Source organism: Rhinoderma darwinii, assembly GCF_050947455.1.
Source record: "Rhinoderma darwinii isolate aRhiDar2 chromosome 5 unlocalized genomic scaffold, aRhiDar2.hap1 SUPER_5_unloc_42, whole genome shotgun sequence".
Taxonomy (NCBI): Eukaryota; Metazoa; Chordata; class Amphibia; order Anura; family Rhinodermatidae; genus Rhinoderma; species Rhinoderma darwinii.
Window position 1 is genome coordinate 1 of NW_027461801.1, and position 22,163 is coordinate 22,163.

The following is a 22,163-nucleotide window of genomic DNA, read 5'->3' on the forward strand; positions in this document are numbered from 1 at the left end:
CTCTTGTGGCCTCCTGGAGGCAACTAGCTGTGCAAAAAAAAGACAGCCTGGCGGCCGGCTGTTGCAGTGTTGCCCTCTCAGGCAACACTGAGTGACTGACTGAGCCTCACCGTCTTATATAAAGTTCAGACGGAACTTTGCACGTGTCATAGTGGAGCCCTCAGGATTCCAGAGCCAGCTTTCTGACACCATAATGGGGCCTCAGAGATAAAAGCCTGGGCCCAGGCAGTGTTGGTCAGTGCTGCTCAGCAGGCAGCACTGGACTGGACTGGATTACAGCTGATACAAGGTGTGAAGGAACAAGGGGTGGCTGTGGGCATGCACTTGCTGCCGCTGCCAGTGTTTATCTGCATGGCAGCAGGGCATTTGGGCGTTGCCAGGAAGGCGTTTTTATGTAGATTCCTCCTCTTTCAGCACTGCATTGTGGTGCAAGCAAAAGAAGCAAATCCTGTCTGGCTTCCTCTCCGGCCTTTATTCACCTCCCGTGTAGCTGTGAGTGTGTGAGCCTGCAGGGCCCCATGGAATTGCCTAGAAGTAGGCTGAATCGCTGCAAGGGCTGAACAGCAGTATCGGGCAGGCTCGGGCAACGCGCGGCCCGTTCGGGTTATCGCTTCTCGGCCTTTTGGCTAAGATCAAGTGTAGTATCTGTTCTTATCAGTTTAATATCTGATACGTCCCCTATCTGGGGACCATATATTAAATGGATTTTTAGAACAGGGAGATGGAAATAGAGCTTGCTCTGTCCACTCCACGCATTGACCTGGTATTGCAGTATTTCCAGGACCGGTGCACCCTTTCCTTATGTGTTGACTAAAAGCAGATTCCAAAAGTGTTTTTTATCTTTGCTATTGTTTCTGTCTTTCTGAAGGGATCTCCCCTTTTAATCCCATTATTTCAACACCTGTTGGACAATGCATGAGTGATAATGAGCTCATTGATTAAATGCAATTAATGAATAGATTGCCACCTTTTGTTGTGTGTCGTCTGTGTTTCTGTGTTTCCGGCATTTCACATTGGAACACCTCATTCACCTTCCTTGTCTTCTCTCCGCCCTCCCTTTTAGGTAAGTTAAAGAGCTGCACCTGAGCCAGCCACTGATTGATTGATTGATTGATTGATTGATTGATTGATTGATTGATTGATTGATGCAGCACAACAGTCAAATAGTGGAGTGGAGTAGGGGAACAGCAAACAGCCAATAAAGCAGCCCGCCCGCTCGCCTGCCCGCCACAATGGACCTACCTGTGTACACTAGATGGATGTGATGGAATGTACTGTCGTCCCTACATTTCAAGAAGAAGTAAGAATTGCAGTTGCAACAAAGCCTTGCTTGCCTACAAAGAGAGCAGCAATTTGGATTTGTTACTATGTTACCTAGAAGAATAACAAACTGTGCAAGGATGGAGGTTGTAGGAGCAAGGAGAAGTTGTCTGTAAAGTTGGTGGATGCCTATTTTCCATTTTGCAGTCCCTTGTCTCCCTCTTGTGGCCTCCTGGAGGCAACTAGCTGTGCAAAAAAAAGACAGCCTGGCGGCCGGCTGTTGCAGTGTTGCCCTCTCAGGCAACACTGAGTGACTGACTGAGCCTCACCGTCTTATATAAAGTTCAGACGGAACTTTGCACGTGTCATAGTGGAGCCCTCAGGATTCCAGAGCCAGCTTTCTGACATCATAATGGGGCCTCAGAGATAAAAGCCTGGGCCCAGGCAGTGTTGGTCAGTGCTGCTCAGCAGGCAGCACTGGACTGGACTGGATTACAGCTGATACAAGGTGTGAAGGAACAAGGGGTGGCTGTGGGCATGCACTTGCTGCCGCTGCCAGTGTTTATCTGCATGGCAGCAGGGCATTTGGGCGTTGCCAGGAAGGCATTTTTATGTAGATTCCTCCTCTTTCAGCACTGCATTGTGGTGCAAGCAAAAGAAGCAAATCCTGTCTGGCTTCCTCTCCGGCCTTTATTCACCTCCCGTGTAGCTGTGAGTGTGTGAGCCTGCAGGGCCCCATGGAATTGCCTAGAAGTAGGCTGAATCGCTGCAAGGGCTGAACAGCAGTATCGGGCAGGCTCGGGCAACGCGCGGCCCGTTCGGGTTATCGCTTCTCGGCCTTTTGGCTAAGATCAAGTGTAGTATCTGTTCTTATCAGTTTAATATCTGATACGTCCCCTATCTGGGGACCATATATTAAATGGATTTTTAGAACAGGGAGATGGAAATAGAGCTTGCTCTGTCCACTCCACGCATTGACCTGGTATTGCAGTATTTCCAGGACCGGTGCACCCTTTCCTTATGTGTTGACTAAAAGCAGATTCCAAAAGTGTTTTTTGTCTTTGCTATTGTTTCTGTCTTTCTGAAGGGATCTCCCCTTTTAATCCCATTATTTCAACACCTGTTGGACAATGCATGAGTGATAATGAGCTCATTGATTAAATGCAATTAATGAATAGATTGCCACCTCTTGTTGTGTGTCGTCTGTGTTTCTGTGTTTCCGGCATTTCACATTGGAACACCTCATTCACCTTCCTTGTCTTCTCTCCGCCCTCCCTTTTAGGTAAGTTAAAGAGCTGCACCTGAGCCAGCCACTGATTGATTGATTGATTGATTGATTGATTGATTGATTGATTGATTGATTGATGCAGCACAACAGTCAAATAGTGGAGTGGAGTAGGGGAACAGCAAACAGCCAATAAAGCAGCCCGCCCGCTCGCCTGCCCGCCACAATGGACCTACCTGTGTACACTAGATGGATGTGATGGAATGTACTGTCGTCCCTACATTTCAAGAAGAAGTAAGAATTGCAGTTGCAACAAAGCCTTGCTTGCCTACAAAGAGAGCAGCAATTTGGATTTGTTACTATGTTACCTAGAAGAATAACAAACTGTGCAAGGATGGAGGTTGTAGGAGCAAGGAGAAGTTGTCTGTAAAGTTGGTGGATGCCTATTTTCCATTTTGCAGTCCCTTGTCTCCCTCTTGTGGCCTCCTGGAGGCAACTAGCTGTGCAAAAAAAAGACAGCCTGGCGGCCGGCTGTTGCAGTGTTGCCCTCTCAGGCAACACTGAGTGACTGACTGAGCCTCACCGTCTTATATAAAGTTCAGACGGAACTTTGCACGTGTCATAGTGGAGCCCTCAGGATTCCAGAGCCAGCTTTCTGACATCATAATGGGGCCTCAGAGATAAAAGCCTGGGCCCAGGCAGTGTTGGTCAGTGCTGCTCAGCAGGCAGCACTGGACTGGACTGGATTACAGCTGATACAAGGTGTGAAGGAACAAGGGGTGGCTGTGGGCATGCACTTGCTGCCGCTGCCAGTGTTTATCTGCATGGCAGCAGGGCATTTGGGCGTTGCCAGGAAGGCGTTTTTATGTAGATTCCTCCTCTTTCAGCACTGCATTGTGGTGCAAGCAAAAGAAGCAAATCCTGTCTGGCTTCCTCTCCGGCCTTTATTCACCTCCCGTGTAGCTGTGAGTGTGTGAGCCTGCAGGGCCCCATGGAATTGCCTAGAAGTAGGCTGAATCGCTGCAAGGGCTGAACAGCAGTATCGGGCAGGCTCGGGCAACGCGCGGCCCGTTCGGGTTATCGCTTCTCGGCCTTTTGGCTAAGATCAAGTGTAGTATCTGTTCTTATCAGTTTAATATCTGATACGTCCCCTATCTGGGGACCATATATTAAATGGATTTTTAGAACAGGGAGATGGAAATAGAGCTTGCTCTGTCCACTCCACGCATTGACCTGGTATTGCAGTATTTCCAGGACCGGTGCACCCTTTCCTTATGTGTTGACTAAAAGCAGATTCCAAAAGTGTTTTTTGTCTTTGCTATTGTTTCTGTCTTTCTGAAGGGATCTCCCCTTTTAATCCCATTATTTCAACACCTGTTGGACAATGCATGAGTGATAATGAGCTCATTGATTAAATGCAATTAATGAATAGATTGCCACCTCTTGTTGTGTGTCGTCTGTGTTTCTGTGTTTCTGGCATTTCACATTGGAACACCTCATTCACCTTCCTTGTCTTCTCTCCGCCCTCCCTTTTAGGTAAGTTAAAGAGCTGCACCTGAGCCAGCCACTGATTGATTGCTTGATTGATTGATTGATTGATTGATTGATTGATTGATTGATTGATTGATGCAGCACAACAGTCAAATAGTGGAGTGGAGTAGGGGAACAGCAAACAGCCAATAAAGCAGCCCGCCCGCTCGCCTGCCCGCCACAATGGACCTACCTGTGTACACTAGATGGATGTGATGGAATGTACTGTCGTCCCTACATTTCAAGAAGAAGTAAGAATTGCAGTTGCAACAAAGCCTTGCTTGCCTACAAAGAGAGCAGCAATTTGGATTTGTTACTATGTTACCTAGAAGAATAACAAACTGTGCAAGGATGGAGGTTGTAGGAGCAAGGAGAAGTTGTCTGTAAAGTTGGTGGATGCCTATTTTCCATTTTGCAGTCCCTTGTCTCCCTCTTGTGGCCTCCTGGAGGCAACTAGCTGTGCAAAAAAAAGACAGCCTGGCGGCCGGCTGTTGCAGTGTTGCCCTCTCAGGCAACACTGAGTGACTGACTGAGCCTCACCGTCTTATATAAAGTTCAGACGGAACTTTGCACGTGTCATAGTGGAGCCCTCAGGATTCCAGAGCCAGCTTTCTGACATCATAATGGGGCCTCAGAGATAAAAGCCTGGGCCCAGGCAGTGTTGGTCAGTGCTGCTCAGCAGGCAGCACTGGACTGGACTGGATTACAGCTGATACAAGGTGTGAAGGAACAAGGGGTGGCTGTGGGCATGCACTTGCTGCCACTGCCAGTGTTTATCTGCATGGCAGCAGGGCATTTGGGCGTTGCCAGGAAGGCGTTTTTATGTAGATTCCTCCTCTTTCAGCACTGCATTGTGGTGCAAGCAAAAGAAGCAAATCCTGTCTGGCTTCCTCTCCGGCCTTTATTCACCTCCCGTGTAGCTGTGAGTGTGTGAGCCTGCAGGGCCCCATGGAATTGCCTAGAAGTAGGCTGAATCGCTGCAAGGGCTGAACAGCAGTATCGGGCAGGCTCGGGCAACGCGCGGCCCGTTCGGGTTATCGCTTCTCGGCCTTTTGGCTAAGATCAAGTGTAGTATCTGTTCTTATCAGTTTAATATCTGATACGTCCCCTATCTGGGGACCATATATTAAATGGATTTTTAGAACAGGGAGATGGAAATAGAGCTTGCTCTGTCCACTCCACGCATTGACCTGGTATTGCAGTATTTCCAGGACCGGTGCACCCTTTCCTTATGTGTTGACTAAAAGCAGATTCCAAAAGTGTTTTTTGTCTTTGCTATTGTTTCTGTCTTTCTGAAGGGATCTCCCCTTTTAATCCCATTATTTCAACACCTGTTGGACAATGCATGAGTGATAATGAGCTCATTGATTAAATGCAATTAATGAATAGATTGCCACCTCTTGTTGTGTGTCGTCTGTGTTTCTGTGTTTCCGGCATTTCACATTGGAACACCTCATTCACCTTCCTTGTCTTCTCTCCGCCCTCCCTTTTAGGTAAGTTAAAGAGCTGCACCTGAGCCAGCCACTGATTGATTGATTGATTGATTGATTGATTGATTGATTGATTGATTGATTGATTGATGCAGCACAACAGTCAAATAGTGGAGTGGAGTAGGGGAACAGCAAACAGCCAATAAAGCAGCCCGCCCGCTCGCCTGCCCGCCACAATGGACCTACCTGTGTACACTAGATGGATGTGATGGAATGTACTGTCGTCCCTACATTTCAAGAAGAAGTAAGAATTGCAGTTGCAACAAAGCCTTGCTTGCCTACAAAGAGAGCAGCAATTTGGATTTGTTACTATGTTACCTAGAAGAATAACAAACTGTGCAAGGATGGAGGTTGTAGGAGCAAGGAGAAGTTGTCTGTAAAGTTGGTGGATGCCTATTTTCCATTTTGCAGTCCCTTGTCTCCCTCTTGTGGCCTCCTGGAGGCAACTAGCTGTGCAAAAAAAAGACAGCCTGGCGGCCGGCTGTTGCAGTGTTGCCCTCTCAGGCAACACTGAGTGACTGACTGAGCCTCACCGTCTTATATAAAGTTCAGACGGAACTTTGCACGTGTCATAGTGGAGCCCTCAGGATTCCAGAGCCAGCTTTCTGACATCATAATGGGGCCTCAGAGATAAAAGCCTGGGCCCAGGCAGTGTTGGTCAGTGCTGCTCAGCAGGCAGCACTGGACTGGACTGGATTACAGCTGATACAAGGTGTGAAGGAACAAGGGGTGGCTGTGGGCATGCACTTGCTGCCGCTGCCAGTGTTTATCTGCATGGCAGCAGGGCATTTGGGCGTTGCCAGGAAGGCGTTTTTATGTAGATTCCTCCTCTTTCAGCACTGCATTGTGGTGCAAGCAAAAGAAGCAAATCCTGTCTGGCTTCCTCTCCGGCCTTTATTCACCTCCCGTGTAGCTGTGAGTGTGTGAGCCTGCAGGGCCCCATGGAATTGCCTAGAAGTAGGCTGAATCGCTGCAAGGGCTGAACAGCAGTATCGGGCAGGCTCGGGCAACGCGCGGCCCGTTCGGGTTATCGCTTCTCGGCCTTTTGGCTAAGATCAAGTGTAGTATCTGTTCTTATCAGTTTAATATCTGATACGTCCCCTATCTGGGGACCATATATTAAATGGATTTTTAGAACAGGGAGATGGAAATAGAGCTTGCTCTGTCCACTCCACGCATTGACCTGGTATTGCAGTATTTCCAGGACCGGTGCACCCTTTCCTTATGTGTTGACTAAAAGCAGATTCCAAAAGTGTTTTTTGTCTTTGCTATTGTTTCTGTCTTTCTGAAGGGATCTCCCCTTTTAATCCCATTATTTCAACACCTGTTGGACAATGCATGAGTGATAATGAGCTCATTGATTAAATGCAATTAATGAATAGATTGCCACCTCTTGTTGTGTGTCGTCTGTGTTTCTGTGTTTCCGGCATTTCACATTGGAACACCTCATTCACCTTCCTTGTCTTCTCTCCGCCCTCCCTTTTAGGTAAGTTAAAGAGCTGCACCTGAGCCAGCCACTGATTGATTGATTGATTGATTGATTGATTGATTGATTGATTGATTGATTGATGCAGCACAACAGTCAAATAGTGGAGTGGAGTAGGGGAACAGCAAACAGCCAATAAAGCAGCCCGCCCGCTCGCCTGCCCGCCACAATGGACCTACCTGTGTACACTAGATGGATGTGATGGAATGTACTGTCGTCCCTACATTTCAAGAAGAAGTAAGAATTGCAGTTGCAACAAAGCCTTGCTTGCCTACAAAGAGAGCAGCAATTTGGATTTGTTACTATGTTACCTAGAAGAATAACAAACTGTGCAAGGATGGAGGTTGTAGGAGCAAGGAGAAGTTGTCTGTAAAGTTGGTGGATGCCTATTTTCCATTTTGCAGTCCCTTGTCTCCCTCTTGTGGCCTCCTGGAGGCAACTAGCTGTGCAAAAAAAAGACAGCCTGGCGGCCGGCTGTTGCAGTGTTGCCCTCTCAGGCAACACTGAGTGACTGACTGAGCCTCACCGTCTTATATAAAGTTCAGACGGAACTTTGCACGTGTCATAGTGGAGCCCTCAGGATTCCAGAGCCAGCTTTCTGACATCATAATGGGGCCTCAGAGATAAAAGCCTGGGCCCAGGCAGTGTTGGTCAGTGCTGCTCAGCAGGCAGCACTGGACTGGACTGGATTACAGCTGATACAAGGTGTGAAGGAACAAGGGGTGGCTGTGGGCATGCACTTGCTGCCGCTGCCAGTGTTTATCTGCATGGCAGCAGGGCATTTGGGCGTTGCCAGGAAGGCGTTTTTATGTAGATTCCTCCTCTTTCAGCACTGCATTGTGGTGCAAGCAAAAGAAGCAAATCCTGTCTGGCTTCCTCTCCGGCCTTTATTCACCTCCCGTGTAGCTGTGAGTGTGTGAGCCTGCAGGGCCCCATGGAATTGCCTAGAAGTAGGCTGAATCGCTGCAAGGGCTGAACAGCAGTATCGGGCAGGCTCGGGCAACGCGCGGCCCGTTCGGGTTATCGCTTCTCGGCCTTTTGGCTAAGATCAAGTGTAGTATCTGTTCTTATCAGTTTAATATCTGATACGTCCCCTTATCTGGGGACCATATATTAAATGGATTTTTAGAACAGGGAGATGGAAATAGAGCTTGCTCTGTCCACTCCACGCATTGACCTGGTATTGCAGTATTTCCAGGACCGGTGCACCCTTTCCTTATGTGTTGACTAAAAGCAGATTCCAAAAGTGTTTTTTGTCTTTGCTATTGTTTCTGTCTTTCTGAAGGGATCTCCCCTTTTAATCCCATTATTTCAACACCTGTTGGACAATGCATGAGTGATAATGAGCTCATTGATTAAATGCAATTAATGAATAGATTGCCACCTCTTGTTGTGTGTCGTCTGTGTTTCTGTGTTTCCGGCATTTCACATTGGAACACCTCATTCACCTTCCTTGTCTTCTCTCCGCCCTCCCTTTTAGGTAAGTTAAAGAGCTGCACCTGAGCCAGCCACTGATTGATTGATTGATTGATTGATTGATTGATTGATTGATTGATGCAGCACAACAGTCAAATAGTGGAGTGGAGTAGGGGAACAGCAAACAGCCAATAAAGCAGCCCGCCCGCTCGCCTGCCCGCCACAATGGACCTACCTGTGTACACTAGATGGATGTGATGGAATGTACTGTCGTCCCTACATTTCAAGAAGAAGTAAGAATTGCAGTTGCAACAAAGCCTTGCTTGCCTACAAAGAGAGCAGCAATTTGGATTTGTTACTATGTTACCTAGAAGAATAACAAACTGTGCAAGGATGGAGGTTGTAGGAGCAAGGAGAAGTTGTCTGTAAAGTTGGTGGATGCCTATTTTCCATTTTGCAGTCCCTTGTCTCCCTCTTGTGGCCTCCTGGAGGCAACTAGCTGTGCAAAAAAAAGACAGCCTGGCGGCCGGCTGTTGCAGTGTTGCCCTCTCAGGCAACACTGAGTGACTGACTGAGCCTCACCGTCTTATATAAAGTTCAGACGGAACTTTGCACGTGTCATAGTGGAGCCCTCAGGATTCCAGAGCCAGCTTTCTGACATCATAATGGGGCCTCAGAGATAAAAGCCTGGGCCCAGGCAGTGTTGGTCAGTGCTGCTCAGCAGGCAGCACTGGACTGGACTGGATTACAGCTGATACAAGGTGTGAAGGAACAAGGGGTGGCTGTGGGCATGCACTTGCTGCCGCTGCCAGTGTTTATCTGCATGGCAGCAGGGCATTTGGGCGTTGCCAGGAAGGCGTTTTTATGTAGATTCCTCCTCTTTCAGCACTGCATTGTGGTGTGCAAGCAAAAGAAGCAAATCCTGTCTGGCTTCCTCTCCGGCCTTTATTCACCTCCCGTGTAGCTGTGAGTGTGTGAGCCTGCAGGGCCCCATGGAATTGCCTAGAAGTAGGCTGAATCGCTGCAAGGGCTGAACAGCAGTATCGGGCAGGCTCGGGCAACGCGCGGCCCGTTCGGGTTATCGCTTCTCGGCCTTTTGGCTAAGATCAAGTGTAGTATCTGTTCTTATCAGTTTAATATCTGATACGTCCCCTATCTGGGGACCATATATTAAATGGATTTTTAGAACAGGGAGATGGAAATAGAGCTTGCTCTGTCCACTCCACGCATTGACCTGGTATTGCAGTATTTCCAGGACCGGTGCACCCTTTCCTTATGTGTTGACTAAAAGCAGATTCCAAAAGTGTTTTTTGTCTTTGCTATTGTTTCTGTCTTTCTGAAGGGATCTCCCCTTTTAATCCCATTATTTCAACACCTGTTGGACAATGCATGAGTGATAATGAGCTCATTGATTAAATGCAATTAATGAATAGATTGCCACCTCTTGTTGTGTGTCGTCTGTGTTTCTGTGTTTCCGGCATTTCACATTGGAACACCTCATTCACCTTCCTTGTCTTCTCTCCGCCCTCCCTTTTAGGTAAGTTAAAGAGCTGCACCTGAGCCAGCCACTGATTGATTGATTGATTGATTGATTGATTGATTGATTGATTGATTGATTGATGCAGCACAACAGTCAAATAGTGGAGTGGAGTAGGGGAACAGCAAACAGCCAATAAAGCAGCCCGCCCGCTCGCCTGCCCGCCACAATGGACCTACCTGTGTACACTAGATGGATGTGATGGAATGTACTGTCGTCCCTACATTTCAAGAAGAAGTAAGAATTGCAGTTGCAACAAAGCCTTGCTTGCCTACAAAGAGAGCAGCAATTTGGATTTGTTACTATGTTACCTAGAAGAATAACAAACTGTGCAAGGATGGAGGTTGTAGGAGCAAGGAGAAGTTGTCTGTAAAGTTGGTGGATGCCTATTTTCCATTTTGCAGTCCCTTGTCTCCCTCTTGTGGCCTCCTGGAGGCAACTAGCTGTGCAAAAAAAAGACAGCCTGGCGGCCGGCTGTTGCAGTGTTGCCCTCTCAGGCAACACTGAGTGACTGACTGAGCCTCACCGTCTTATATAAAGTTCAGACGGAACTTTGCACGTGTCATAGTGGAGCCCTCAGGATTCCAGAGCCAGCTTTCTGACATCATAATGGGGCCTCAGAGATAAAAGCCTGGGCCCAGGCAGTGTTGGTCAGTGCTGCTCAGCAGGCAGCACTGGACTGGACTGGATTACAGCTGATACAAGGTGTGAAGGAACAAGGGGTGGCTGTGGGCATGCACTTGCTGCCGCTGCCAGTGTTTATCTGCATGGCAGCAGGGCATTTGGGCGTTGCCAGGAAGGCGTTTTTATGTAGATTCCTCCTCTTTCAGCACTGCATTGTGGTGCAAGCAAAAGAAGCAAATCCTGTCTGGCTTCCTCTCCGGCCTTTATTCACCTCCCGTGTAGCTGTGAGTGTGTGAGCCTGCAGGGCCCCATGGAATTGCCTAGAAGTAGGCTGAATCGCTGCAAGGGCTGAACAGCAGTATCGGGCAGGCTCGGGCAACGCGCGGCCCGTTCGGGTTATCGCTTCTCGGCCTTTTGGCTAAGATCAAGTGTAGTATCTGTTCTTATCAGTTTAATATCTGATACGTCCCCTATCTGGGGACCATATATTAAATGGATTTTTAGAACAGGGAGATGGAAATAGAGCTTGCTCTGTCCACTCCACGCATTGACCTGGTATTGCAGTATTTCCAGGACCGGTGCACCCTTTCCTTATGTGTTGACTAAAAGCAGATTCCAAAAGTGTTTTTTGTCTTTGCTATTGTTTCTGTCTTTCTGAAGGGATCTCCCCTTTTAATCCCATTATTTCAACACCTGTTGGACAATGCATGAGTGATAATGAGCTCATTGATTAAATGCAATTAATGAATAGATTGCCACCTCTTGTTGTGTGTCGTCTGTGTTTCTGTGTTTCCGGCATTTCACATTGGAACACCTCATTCACCTTCCTTGTCTTCTCTCCGCCCTCCCTTTTAGGTAAGTTAAAGAGCTGCACCTGAGCCAGCCACTGATTGATTGATTGATTGATTGATTGATTGATTGATTGATTGATTGATTGATTGATTGATTGATGCAGCACAACAGTCAAATAGTGGAGTGGAGTAGGGGAACAGCAAACAGCCAATAAAGCAGCCCGCCCGCTCGCCTGCCCGCCACAATGGACCTACCTGTGTACACTAGATGGATGTGATGGAATGTACTGTCGTCCCTACATTTCAAGAAGAAGTAAGAATTGCAGTTGCAACAAAGCCTTGCTTGCCTACAAAGAGAGCAGCAATTTGGATTTGTTACTATGTTACCTAGAAGAATAACAAACTGTGCAAGGATGGAGGTTGTAGGAGCAAGGAGAAGTTGTCTGTAAAGTTGGTGGATGCCTATTTTCCATTTTGCAGTCCCTTGTCTCCCTCTTGTGGCCTCCTGGAGGCAACTAGCTGTGCAAAAAAAAGACAGCCTGGCGGCCGGCTGTTGCAGTGTTGCCCTCTCAGGCAACACTGAGTGACTGACTGAGCCTCACCGTCTTATATAAAGTTCAGACGGAACTTTGCACGTGTCATAGTGGAGCCCTCAGGATTCCAGAGCCAGCTTTCTGACATCATAATGGGGCCTCAGAGATAAAAGCCTGGGCCCAGGCAGTGTTGGTCAGTGCTGCTCAGCAGGCAGCACTGGACTGGACTGGATTACAGCTGATACAAGGTGTGAAGGAACAAGGGGTGGCTGTGGGCATGCACTTGCTGCCGCTGCCAGTGTTTATCTGCATGGCAGCAGGGCATTTGGGCGTTGCCAGGAAGGCGTTTTTATGTAGATTCCTCCTCTTTCAGCACTGCATTGTGGTGCAAGCAAAAGAAGCAAATCCTGTCTGGCTTCCTCTCCGGCCTTTATTCACCTCCCGTGTAGCTGTGAGTGTGTGAGCCTGCAGGGCCCCATGGAATTGCCTAGAAGTAGGCTGAATCGCTGCAAGGGCTGAACAGCAGTATCGGGCAGGCTCGGGCAACGCGCGGCCCGTTCGGGTTATCGCTTCTCGGCCTTTTGGCTAAGATCAAGTGTAGTATCTGTTCTTATCAGTTTAATATCTGATACGTCCCCTATCTGGGGACCATATATTAAATGGATTTTTAGAACAGGGAGATGGAAATAGAGCTTGCTCTGTCCACTCCACGCATTGACCTGGTATTGCAGTATTTCCAGGACCGGTGCACCCTTTCCTTATGTGTTGACTAAAAGCAGATTCCAAAAGTGTTTTTTGTCTTTGCTATTGTTTCTGTCTTTCTGAAGGGATCTCCCCTTTTAATCCCATTATTTCAACACCTGTTGGACAATGCATGAGTGATAATGAGCTCATTGATTAAATGCAATTAATGAATAGATTGCCACCTCTTGTTGTGTGTCGTCTGTGTTTCTGTGTTTCCGGCATTTCACATTGGAACACCTCATTCACCTTCCTTGTCTTCTCTCCGCCCTCCCTTTTAGGTAAGTTAAAGAGCTGCACCTGAGCCAGCCACTGATTGATTGATTGATTGATTGATTGATTGATTGATTGATTGATTGATGCAGCACAACAGTCAAATAGTGGAGTGGAGTAGGGGAACAGCAAACAGCCAATAAAGCAGCCCGCCCGCTCGCCTGCCCGCCACAATGGACCTACCTGTGTACACTAGATGGATGTGATGGAATGTACTGTCGTCCCTACATTTCAAGAAGAAGTAAGAATTGCAGTTGCAACAAAGCCTTGCTTGCCTACAAAGAGAGCAGCAATTTGGATTTGTTACTATGTTACCTAGAAGAATAACAAACTGTGCAAGGATGGAGGTTGTAGGAGCAAGGAGAAGTTGTCTGTAAAGTTGGTGGATGCCTATTTTCCATTTTGCAGTCCCTTGTCTCCCTCTTGTGGCCTCCTGGAGGCAACTAGCTGTGCAAAAAAAAGACAGCCTGGCGGCCGGCTGTTGCAGTGTTGCCCTCTCAGGCAACACTGAGTGACTGACTGAGCCTCACCGTCTTATATAAAGTTCAGACGGAACTTTGCACGTGTCATAGTGGAGCCCTCAGGATTCCAGAGCCAGCTTTCTGACATCATAATGGGGCCTCAGAGATAAAAGCCTGGGCCCAGGCAGTGTTGGTCAGTGCTGCTCAGCAGGCAGCACTGGACTGGACTGGATTACAGCTGATACAAGGTGTGAAGGAACAAGGGGTGGCTGTGGGCATGCACTTGCTGCCGCTGCCAGTGTTTATCTGCATGGCAGCAGGGCATTTGGGCGTTGCCAGGAAGGCGTTTTTATGTAGATTCCTCCTCTTTCAGCACTGCATTGTGGTGCAAGCAAAAGAAGCAAATCCTGTCTGGCTTCCTCTCCGGCCTTTATTCACCTCCCGTGTAGCTGTGAGTGTGTGAGCCTGCAGGGCCCCATGGAATTGCCTAGAAGTAGGCTGAATCGCTGCAAGGGCTGAACAGCAGTATCGGGCAGGCTCGGGCAACGCGCGGCCCGTTCTGGGTTATCGCTTCTCGGCCTTTTGGCTAAGATCAAGTGTAGTATCTGTTCTTATCAGTTTAATATCTGATACGTCCCCTATCTGGGGACCATATATTAAATGGATTTTTAGAACAGGGAGATGGAAATAGAGCTTGCTCTGTCCACTCCACGCATTGACCTGGTATTGCAGTATTTCCAGGACCGGTGCACCCTTTCCTTATGTGTTGACTAAAAGCAGATTCCAAAAGTGTTTTTTGTCTTTGCTATTGTTTCTGTCTTTCTGAAGGGATCTCCCCTTTTAATCCCATTATTTCAACACCTGTTGGACAATGCATGAGTGATAATGAGCTCATTGATTAAATGCAATTAATGAATAGATTGCCACCTCTTGTTGTGTGTCGTCTGTGTTTCTGTGTTTCCGGCATTTCACATTGGAACACCTCATTCACCTTCCTTGTCTTCTCTCCGCCCTCCCTTTTAGGTAAGTTAAAGAGCTGCACCTGAGCCAGCCACTGATTGATTGATTGATTGATTGATTGATTGATTGATTGATTGATTGATTGATTGATTGATTGATGCAGCACAACAGTCAAATAGTGGAGTGGAGTAGGGGAACAGCAAACAGCCAATAAAGCAGCCCGCCCGCTCGCCTGCCCGCCACAATGGACCTACCTGTGTACACTAGATGGATGTGATGGAATGTACTGTCGTCCCTACATTTCAAGAAGAAGTAAGAATTGCAGTTGCAACAAAGCCTTGCTTGCCTACAAAGAGAGCAGCAATTTGGATTTGTTACTATGTTACCTAGAAGAATAACAAACTGTGCAAGGATGGAGGTTGTAGGAGCAAGGAGAAGTTGTCTGTAAAGTTGGTGGATGCCTATTTTCCATTTTGCAGTCCCTTGTCTCCCTCTTGTGGCCTCCTGGAGGCAACTAGCTGTGCAAAAAAAAGACAGCCTGGCGGCCGGCTGTTGCAGTGTTGCCCTCTCAGGCAACACTGAGTGACTGACTGAGCCTCACCGTCTTATATAAAGTTCAGACGGAACTTTGCACGTGTCATAGTGGAGCCCTCAGGATTCCAGAGCCAGCTTTCTGACATCATAATGGGGCCTCAGAGATAAAAGCCTGGGCCCAGGCAGTGTTGGTCAGTGCTGCTCAGCAGGCAGCACTGGACTGGACTGGATTACAGCTGATACAAGGTGTGAAGGAACAAGGGGTGGCTGTGGGCATGCACTTGCTGCCGCTGCCAGTGTTTATCTGCATGGCAGCAGGGCATTTGGGCGTTGCCAGGAAGGCGTTTTTATGTAGATTCCTCCTCTTTCAGCACTGCATTGTGGTGCAAGCAAAAGAAGCAAATCCTGTCTGGCTTCCTCTCCGGCCTTTATTCACCTCCCGTGTAGCTGTGAGTGTGTGAGCCTGCAGGGCCCCATGGAATTGCCTAGAAGTAGGCTGAATCGCTGCAAGGGCTGAACAGCAGTATCGGGCAGGCTCGGGCAACGCGCGGCCCGTTCGGGTTATCGCTTCTCGGCCTTTTGGCTAAGATCAAGTGTAGTATCTGTTCTTATCAGTTTAATATCTGATACGTCCCCTATCTGGGGACCATATATTAAATGGATTTTTAGAACAGGGAGATGGAAATAGAGCTTGCTCTGTCCACTCCACGCATTGACCTGGTATTGCAGTATTTCCAGGACCGGTGCACCCTTTCCTTATGTGTTGACTAAAAGCAGATTCCAAAAGTGTTTTTTGTCTTTGCTATTGTTTCTGTCTTTCTGAAGGGATCTCCCCTTTTAATCCCATTATTTCAACACCTGTTGGACAATGCATGAGTGATAATGAGCTCATTGATTAAATGCAATTAATGAATAGATTGCCACCTCTTGTTGTGTGTCGTCTGTGTTTCTGTGTTTCCGGCATTTCACATTGGAACACCTCATTCACCTTCCTTGTCTTCTCTCCGCCCTCCCTTTTAGGTAAGTTAAAGAGCTGCACCTGAGCCAGCCACTGATTGATTGATTGATTGATTGATTGATTGATTGATTGATGCAGCACAACAGTCAAATAGTGGAGTGGAGTAGGGGAACAGCAAACAGCCAATAAAGCAGCCCGCCCGCTCGCCTGCCCGCCACAATGGACCTACCTGTGTACACTAGATGGATGTGATGGAATGTACTGTCGTCCCTACATTTCAAGAAGAAGTAAGAATTGCAGTTGCAACAAAGCCTTGCTTGCCTACAAAGAGAGCAGCAATTTGGATTTGTTACTATGTTACCTAGAAGAATAACAAACTGTGCAAGGATGGAGGTTGTAGGAGCAAGGAGAAGTTGTCTGTAAAGTTGGTGGATGCCTATTTTCCATTTTGCAGTCCCTTGTCTCCCTCTTGTGGCCTCCTGGAGGCAACTAGCTGTGCAAAAAAAAGACAGCCTGGCGGCCGGCTGTTGCAGTGTTGCCCTCTCAGGCAACACTGAGTGACTGACTGAGCCTCACCGTCTTATATAAAGTTCAGACGGAACTTTGCACGTGTCATAGTGGAGCCCTCAGGATTCCAGAGCCAGCTTTCTGACATCATAATGGGGCCTCAGAGATAAAAGCCTGGGCCCAGGCAGTGTTGGTCAGTGCTGCTCAGCAGGCAGCACTGGACTGGACTGGATTACAGCTGATACAAGGTGTGAAGGAACAAGGGGTGGCTGTGGGCATGCACTTGCTGCCGCTGCCAGTGTTTATCTGCATGGCAGCAGGGCATTTGGGCGTTGCCAGGAAGGCGTTTTTATGTAGATTCCTCCTCTTTCAGCACTGCATTGTGGTGCAAGCAAAAGAAGCAAATCCTGTCTGGCTTCCTCTCCGGCCTTTATTCACCTCCCGTGTAGCTGTGAGTGTGTGAGCCTGCAGGGCCCCATGGAATTGCCTAAAAGTAGTCTGAATCGCTGCAAGGGCTGAACAGCAGTATCGGGCAGGCTCGGGCAACGCGCGGCCCGTTCGGGTTATCGCTTCTCGGCCTTTTGGCTAAGATCAAGTGTAGTATCTGTTCTTATCAGTTTAATATCTGATACGTCCCCTATCTGGGGACCATATATTAAATGGATTTTTAGAACAGGGAGATGGAAATAGAGCTTGCTCTGTCCACTCCACGCATTGACCTGGTATTGCAGTATTTCCAGGACCGGTGCACCCTTTCCTTATGTGTTGACTAAAAGCAGATTCCAAAAGTGTTTTTTGTCTTTGCTATTGTTTCTGTCTTTCTGAAGGGATCTCCCCTTTTAATCCCATTATTTCAACACCTGTTGGACAATGCATGAGTGATAATGAGCTCATTGATTAAATGCAATTAATGAATAGATTGCCACCTCTTGTTGTGTGTCGTCTGTGTTTCTGTGTTTCCGGCATTTCACATTGGAACACCTCATTCACCTTCCTTGTCTTCTCTCCGCCCTCCCTTTTAGGTAAGTTAAAGAGCTGCACCTGAGCCAGCCACTGATTGATTGATTGATTGATTGATTGATTGATTGATTGATTGATTGATTGATGCAGCACAACAGTCAAATAGTGGAGTGGAGTAGGGGAACAGCAAACAGCCAATAAAGCAGCCCGCCCGCTCGCCTGCCCGCCACAATGGACCTACCTGTGTACACTAGATGGATGTGATGGAATGTACTGTTGTCCCTACATTTCAAGAAGAAGTAAGAATTGCAGTTGCAACAAAGCCTTGCTTGCCTACAAAGAGAGCAGCAATTTGGATTTGTTACTATGTTACCTAGAAGAATAACAAACTGTGCAAGGATGGAGGTTGTAGGAGCAAGGAGAAGTTGTCTGTAAAGTTGGTGGATGCCTATTTTCCATTTTGCAGTCCCTTGTCTCCCTCTTGTGGCCTCCTGGAGGCAACTAGCTGTGCAAAAAAAAGACAGCCTGGCGGCCGGCTGTTGCAGTGTTGCCCTCTCAGGCAACACTGAGTGACTGACTGAGCCTCACCGTCTTATATAAAGTTCAGACGGAACTTTGCACGTGTCATAGTGGAGCCCTCAGGATTCCAGAGCCAGCTTTCTGACATCATAATGGGGCCTCAGAGATAAAAGCCTGGGCCCAGGCAGTGTTGGTCAGTGCTGCTCAGCAGGCAGCACTGGACTGGACTGGATTACAGCTGATACAAGGTGTGAAGGAACAAGGGGTGGCTGTGGGCATGCACTTGCTGCCGCTGCCAGTGTTTATCTGCATGGCAGCAGGGCATTTGGGCGTTGCCAGGAAGGCGTTTTTATGTAGATTCCTCCTCTTTCAGCACTGCATTGTGGTGCAAGCAAAAGAAGCAAATCCTGTCTGGCTTCCTCTCCGGCCTTTATTCACCTCCCGTGTAGCTGTGAGTGTGTGAGCCTGCAGGGCCCCATGGAATTGCCTAGAAGTAGGCTGAATCGCTGCAAGGGCTGAACAGCAGTATCGGGCAGGCTCGGGCAACGCGCGGCCCGTTCGGGTTATCGCTTCTCGGCCTTTTGGCTAAGATCAAGTGTAGTATCTGTTCTTATCAGTTTAATATCTGATACGTCCCCTATCTGGGGACCATATATTAAATGGATTTTTAGAACAGGGAGATGGAAATAGAGCTTGCTCTGTCCACTCCACGCATTGACCTGGTATTGCAGTATTTCCAGGACCGGTGCACCCTTTCCTTATGTGTTGACTAAAAGCAGATTCCAAAAGTGTTTTTTGTCTTTGCTATTGTTTCTGTCTTTCTGAAGGGATCTCCCCTTTTAATCCCATTATTTCAACACCTGTTGGACAATGCATGAGTGATAATGAGCTCATTGATTAAATGCAATTAATGAATAGATTGCCACCTCTTGTTGTGTGTCGTCTGTGTTTCTGTGTTTCCGGCATTTCACATTGGAACACCTCATTCACCTTCCTTGTCTTCTCTCCGCCCTCCCTTTTAGGTAAGTTAAAGAGCTGCACCTGAGCCAGCCACTGATTGATTGATTGATTGATTGATTGATTGATTGATTGATTGATTGATTGATTGATTGATTGATGCAGCACAACAGTCAAATAGTGGAGTGGAGTAGGGGAACAGCAAACAGCCAATAAAGCAGCCCGCCCGCTCGCCTGCCCGCCACAATGGACCTACCTGTGTACACTAGATGGATGTGATGGAATGTACTGTCGTCCCTACATTTCAAGAAGAAGTAAGAATTGCAGTTGCAACAAAGCCTTGCTTGCCTACAAAGAGAGCAGCAATTTGGATTTGTTACTATGTTACCTAGAAGAATAACAAACTGTGCAAGGATGGAGGTTGTAGGAGCAAGGAGAAGTTGTCTGTAAAGTTGGTGGATGCCTATTTTCCATTTTGCAGTCCCTTGTCTCCCTCTTGTGGCCTCCTGGAGGCAACTAGCTGTGCAAAAAAAAGACAGCCTGGCGGCCGGCTGTTGCAGTGTTGCCCTCTCAGGCAACACTGAGTGACTGACTGAGCCTCACCGTCTTATATAAAGTTCAGACGGAACTTTGCACGTGTCATAGTGGAGCCCTCAGGATTCCAGAGCCAGCTTTCTGACATCATAATGGGGCCTCAGAGATAAAAGCCTGGGCCCAGGCAGTGTTGGTCAGTGCTGCTCAGCAGGCAGCACTGGACTGGACTGGATTACAGCTGATACAAGGTGTGAAGGAACAAGGGGTGGCTGTGGGCATGCACTTGCTGCCGCTGCCAGTGTTTATCTGCATGGCAGCAGGGCATTTGGGCGTTGCCAGGAAGGCGTTTTTATGTAGATTCCTCCTCTTTCAGCACTGCATTGTGGTGCAAGCAAAAGAAGCAAATCCTGTCTGGCTTCCTCTCCGGCCTTTATTCACCTCCCGTGTAGCTGTGAGTGTGTGAGCCTGCAGGGCCCCATGGAATTGCCTAAAAGTAGTCTGAATCGCTGCAAGGGCTGAACAGCAGTATCGGGCAGGCTCGGGCAACGCGCGGCCCGTTCGGGTTATCGCTTCTCGGCCTTTTGGCTAAGATCAAGTGTAGTATCTGTTCTTATCAGTTTAATATCTGATACGTCCCCTATCTGGGGACCATATATTAAATGGATTTTTAGAACAGGGAGATGGAAATAGAGCTTGCTCTGTCCACTCCACGCATTGACCTGGTATGTCTTTCTGAAGGGATCTCCCCTTTTAATCCCATTATTTCAACACCTGTTGGACAATGCATGAGTGATAATGAGCTCATTGATTAAATGCAATTAATGAATAGATTGCCACCTCTTGTTGTGTGTCGTCTGTGTTTCTGTGTTTCCGGCATTTCACATTGGAACACCTCATTCACCTTCCTTGTCTTCTCTCCGCCCTCCCTTTTAGGTAAGTTAAAGAGCTGCACCTGAGCCAGCCACTGATTGATTGATTGATTGATTGATTGATTGATTGATTGATTGATTGATTGATTGATTGATTGATGCAGCACAACAGTCAAATAGTGGAGTGGAGTAGGGGAACAGCAAACAGCCAATAAAGCAGCCCGCCCGCTCGCCTGCCCGCCACAATGGACCTACCTGTGTACACTAGATGGATGTGATGGAATGTACTGTCGTCCCTACATTTCAAGAAGAAGTAAGAATTGCAGTTGCAACAAAGCCTTGCTTGCCTACAAAGAGAGCAGCAATTTGGATTTGTTACTATGTTACCTAGAAGAATAACAAACTGTGCAAGGATGGAGGTTGTAGGAGCAAGGAGAAGTTGTCTGTAAAGTTGGTGGATGCCTATTTTCCATTTTGCAGTCCCTTGTCTCCCTCTTGTGGCCTCCTGGAGGCAACTAGCTGTGCAAAAAAAAGACAGCCTGGCGGCCGGCTGTTGCAGTGTTGCCCTCTCAGGCAACACTGAGTGACTGACTGAGCCTCACCGTCTTATATAAAGTTCAGACGGAACTTTGCACGTGTCATAGTGGAGCCCTCAGGATTCCAGAGCCAGCTTTCTGACATCATAATGGGGCCTCAGAGATAAAAGCCTGGGCCCAGGCAGTGTTGGTCAGTGCTGCTCAGCAGGCAGCACTGGACTGGACTGGATTACAGCTGATACAAGGTGTGAAGGAACAAGGGGTGGCTGTGGGCATGCACTTGCTGCCGCTGCCAGTGTTTATCTGCATGGCAGCAGGGCATTTGGGCGTTGCCAGGAAGGCGTTTTTATGTAGATTCCTCCTCTTTCAGCACTGCATTGTGGTGCAAGCAAAAGAAGCAAATCCTGTCTGGCTTCCTCTCCGGCCTTTATTCACCTCCCGTGTAGCTGTGAGTGTGTGAGCCTGCAGGGCCCCATGGAATTGCCTAGAAGTAGGCTGAATCGCTGCAAGGGCTGAACAGCAGTATCGGGCAGGCTCGGGCAACGCGCGGCCCGTTCGGGTTATCGCTTCTCGGCCTTTTGGCTAAGATCAAGTGTAGTATCTGTTCTTATCAGTTTAATATCTGATACGTCCCCTATCTGGGGACCATATATTAAATGGATTTTTTAGAACAGGGAGATGGAAATAGAGCTTGCTCTGTCCACTCCACATATTGACCTGGTATTGCAGTATTTCCAGGACCGGTGCACCCTTTCCTTATGTGTTGACTAAAAGCAGATTCCAAAAGTGTTTTTTGTCTTTGCTATTGTTTCTGTCTTTCTGAAGGGATCTCCCCTTTTAATCCCATTATTTCAACACCTGTTGGACAATGCATGAGTGATAATGAGCTCATTGATTAAATGCAATTAATGAATAGATTGCCACCTCTTGTTGTGTGTCGTCTGTGTTTCTGTGTTTCCGGCATTTCACATTGGAACACCTCATTCACCTTCCTTGTCTTCTCTCCGCCCTCCCTTTTAGGTAAGTTAAAGAGCTGCACCTGAGCCAGCCACTGATTGATTGATTGATTGATTGATTGATTGATTGATTGATTGATTGATTGATTGATTGATTGATGCAGCACAACAGTCAAATAGTGGAGTGGAGTAGGGGAACAGCAAACAGCCAATAAAGCAGCCCGCCCGCTCGCCTGCCCGCCACAATGGACCTACCTGTGTACACTAGATGGATGTGATGGAATGTACTGTCGTCCCTACATTTCAAGAAGAAGTAAGAATTGCAGTTGCAACAAAGCCTTGCTTGCCTACAAAGAGAGCAGCAATTTGGATTTGTTACTATGTTACCTAGAAGAATAACAAACTGTGCAAGGATGGAGGTTGTAGGAGCAAGGAGAAGTTGTCTGTAAAGTTGGTGGATGCCTATTTTCCATTTTGCAGTCCCTTGTCTCCCTCTTGTGGCCTCC

The 22,163-nt window shown here is 47.7% G+C and overlaps 15 non-coding genes across 15 annotated transcripts; all 15 read left to right on the forward strand.

The window, feature by feature from the left end:
* The first annotated feature begins 606 nt into the window (after nucleotides 1-606).
* LOC142692976 (U2 spliceosomal RNA) lies at nucleotides 607-797 on the forward strand. Its single transcript, XR_012861362.1, has one exon. It is a non-coding gene; the product is annotated as a U2 spliceosomal RNA (small nuclear RNA).
* Nucleotides 798-2,085: 1,288 nt separating this feature from the next.
* Nucleotides 2,086-2,276, forward strand: LOC142692988 (U2 spliceosomal RNA). Its single transcript, XR_012861373.1, has one exon. It is a non-coding gene; the product is annotated as a U2 spliceosomal RNA (small nuclear RNA).
* A 1,288-nt stretch (nucleotides 2,277-3,564) lies between these two features.
* LOC142693000 (U2 spliceosomal RNA) lies at nucleotides 3,565-3,755 on the forward strand. Its single transcript, XR_012861384.1, has one exon. It is a non-coding gene; the product is annotated as a U2 spliceosomal RNA (small nuclear RNA).
* A 1,296-nt stretch (nucleotides 3,756-5,051) lies between these two features.
* On the forward strand, nucleotides 5,052-5,242 carry LOC142693012 (U2 spliceosomal RNA). Its single transcript, XR_012861395.1, has one exon. It is a non-coding gene; the product is annotated as a U2 spliceosomal RNA (small nuclear RNA).
* Nucleotides 5,243-6,534: 1,292 nt separating this feature from the next.
* LOC142693024 (U2 spliceosomal RNA) lies at nucleotides 6,535-6,725 on the forward strand. Its single transcript, XR_012861406.1, has one exon. It is a non-coding gene; the product is annotated as a U2 spliceosomal RNA (small nuclear RNA).
* A 1,288-nt stretch (nucleotides 6,726-8,013) lies between these two features.
* Nucleotides 8,014-8,205, forward strand: LOC142693414 (U2 spliceosomal RNA). Its single transcript, XR_012861759.1, has one exon. It is a non-coding gene; the product is annotated as a U2 spliceosomal RNA (small nuclear RNA).
* A 1,282-nt stretch (nucleotides 8,206-9,487) lies between these two features.
* LOC142693036 (U2 spliceosomal RNA) lies at nucleotides 9,488-9,678 on the forward strand. Its single transcript, XR_012861417.1, has one exon. It is a non-coding gene; the product is annotated as a U2 spliceosomal RNA (small nuclear RNA).
* Nucleotides 9,679-10,966: 1,288 nt separating this feature from the next.
* Nucleotides 10,967-11,157, forward strand: LOC142693049 (U2 spliceosomal RNA). Its single transcript, XR_012861428.1, has one exon. It is a non-coding gene; the product is annotated as a U2 spliceosomal RNA (small nuclear RNA).
* A 1,300-nt stretch (nucleotides 11,158-12,457) lies between these two features.
* LOC142693061 (U2 spliceosomal RNA) lies at nucleotides 12,458-12,648 on the forward strand. Its single transcript, XR_012861439.1, has one exon. It is a non-coding gene; the product is annotated as a U2 spliceosomal RNA (small nuclear RNA).
* Nucleotides 12,649-13,933: 1,285 nt separating this feature from the next.
* On the forward strand, nucleotides 13,934-14,124 carry LOC142693073 (U2 spliceosomal RNA). The gene has a single exon (XR_012861450.1). It is a non-coding gene; the product is annotated as a U2 spliceosomal RNA (small nuclear RNA).
* A 1,300-nt stretch (nucleotides 14,125-15,424) lies between these two features.
* LOC142693085 (U2 spliceosomal RNA) lies at nucleotides 15,425-15,615 on the forward strand. The gene has a single exon (XR_012861461.1). It is a non-coding gene; the product is annotated as a U2 spliceosomal RNA (small nuclear RNA).
* Nucleotides 15,616-16,891: 1,276 nt separating this feature from the next.
* Nucleotides 16,892-17,082, forward strand: LOC142693098 (U2 spliceosomal RNA). The gene has a single exon (XR_012861473.1). It is a non-coding gene; the product is annotated as a U2 spliceosomal RNA (small nuclear RNA).
* A 1,288-nt stretch (nucleotides 17,083-18,370) lies between these two features.
* On the forward strand, nucleotides 18,371-18,561 carry LOC142693110 (U2 spliceosomal RNA). Its single transcript, XR_012861484.1, has one exon. It is a non-coding gene; the product is annotated as a U2 spliceosomal RNA (small nuclear RNA).
* A 1,300-nt stretch (nucleotides 18,562-19,861) lies between these two features.
* Nucleotides 19,862-20,047, forward strand: LOC142693427 (U2 spliceosomal RNA). The gene has a single exon (XR_012861771.1). It is a non-coding gene; the product is annotated as a U2 spliceosomal RNA (small nuclear RNA).
* Nucleotides 20,048-21,263: 1,216 nt separating this feature from the next.
* On the forward strand, nucleotides 21,264-21,455 carry LOC142693422 (U2 spliceosomal RNA). The gene has a single exon (XR_012861767.1). It is a non-coding gene; the product is annotated as a U2 spliceosomal RNA (small nuclear RNA).
* The last annotated feature ends 708 nt before the right edge of the window (nucleotides 21,456-22,163 follow it).